The sequence below is a fragment of the Babylonia areolata genome, chromosome 18 (assembly GCF_041734735.1).
Source record: "Babylonia areolata isolate BAREFJ2019XMU chromosome 18, ASM4173473v1, whole genome shotgun sequence".
Lineage (NCBI taxonomy): Eukaryota > Metazoa > Mollusca > Gastropoda > Neogastropoda > Buccinidae > Babylonia > Babylonia areolata.
In genome coordinates, this window is record NC_134893.1 from 69,864,707 (window position 1) to 69,866,173 (window position 1,467).

The window sequence follows — 1,467 nt, forward strand, 5'->3', positions numbered from 1 at the left end:
ATCTCTCCCTTCCTCTTTCTTTCTCTCTCTGTCTCTCCCTCTGTGTGTGTGTGTGTGTGTGTGTGTGTGTGTGTGTGTGTGTGTGTGTGTCTCATTCTCTGTCTTTTATCTCTCTCACTCTCTCTCTCTCTCTAACCCCTCCCCCTCCTCCTCCTCATCCCCCTATCTTATCTTCGCATCCCTTTTCCCCCCTCCCCTACCACCTACCACCTACACTCCCCCCCCTCTCCATCACTCCTTCCTTACCCCTCCCACCCCTCCACCGCCCCCTCCCCCCGTCCCCCCCCCTCCCACGAGCCTTCAACCCTGTTTAAGGTTTGTGCCACGTAAGCACACCCTCACCCCCTCCTCCCCTCTCCTCCCACTCCCCCCCACCCCCTTCCTCGTCCCCCTCCTCCTTCTCCTCCTCCTCCTACCTTCTCCTCAAGTGTACATACAACTCTTAGCTCGTCGTTCACTTGCACAAGTCATACGTGGTCGTGTGCCGTGACGTGTCTTCTGGTGGCCCTTGGTTCCAGACTAGAGTAGGGCAGAGTAGAGAGAGAGAGAGAGAGAGCTGGGCAGACAGACACACACACAGACAGACAGACAGACAGAGAAGGAAGGAGCGCGCGTTCAGTCTGGTTCAGTGCTTTCATACCTTCTTACCTCCCTCCTTCCCTCCCTCCCTCCCTCCCTCACTCACTCAGTCGGTCGGTCGGTTCCAGCCAGTGCGCGTTTAAGAACACAGCACAGGGTATCTCCCTCTCTCTCTCTCTGTGCCTTCTCTGCCTTCAAGAGCGATAGAACGTTCCCAGGGGTTTGAGAGTCAGTCTACTGTCACCGACCCTTTGCTACTTTTTACTTACTTTCTACAAACAGGTAAGCAAGCTGCTTTGCTTATTAATTTCTGTTCTTTAAAAAATTTTTTTTTTCTCTTTGGTTCTGTAATCTTCTTTTCATGTTTGCTTTCATTTTCGTGTTGGGATTCAATGGGGGAAAAAAAGGTCTCATTTCTTTTCGTTCTGGTTTGTGTTTTATTTCATGTTGTTTTTCTTTTGTGTTGAGATTTTGAAAGAAAATAGGAATGGTTTTGTTTTTGGTTTGTCTATTCTTTCTTTTTGTATCATGTTTGCGTCAGTTTTAGTCTTTGTATTTTTTCGGTGTGTGTGTTTTTTTTTTTTTTTTTTTTTTTTTTTTTTTTTTTTTGTCTGAAGAAATGTAAACGCGATTTTGGTGCAATTTGAACGATAGGTGAGTGACAAAAAAAATGGTATGCACATTTTTTGGTTTTGTGTGTGTGTGTGTGTGTGTGTGTGTGTGTGTGTGTGTGTGTGTGTGTGTGTTTCTTTTCATTTTTCTTGTCTTTTCTTTTTGTTCCCCCCCCTTTTTTTTTTAAATTGTGTCTTTCTTTCGTGCCTTTTTTTTTTCTCTCTCTCTTTCACTTTCTTCTCTTTCTATTTATTCTTTTTCTTCCTGTCTTCTATT

At 45.3% G+C, this 1,467-nt stretch overlaps 1 protein-coding gene across 4 annotated transcripts in view; it reads left to right on the plus strand.

The window, feature by feature from the left end:
* Positions 1–475: 475 nt before the first annotated feature.
* The window catches only part of LOC143293034 (filamin-A-like), a 141,575-nt gene continuing 140,583 nt past the window's right edge, over positions 476–1,467 (plus strand). For 3 of the 4 annotated variants that reach the window (XM_076603856.1, XM_076603855.1, XM_076603857.1), the window contains exon 1: positions 476–861. The gene's annotated coding sequence lies outside the window, so the exon portion shown is untranslated. The remainder of the gene's footprint in view (positions 862–1,467) is intronic. The other variant, XM_076603858.1, reaches the window with a different exon arrangement.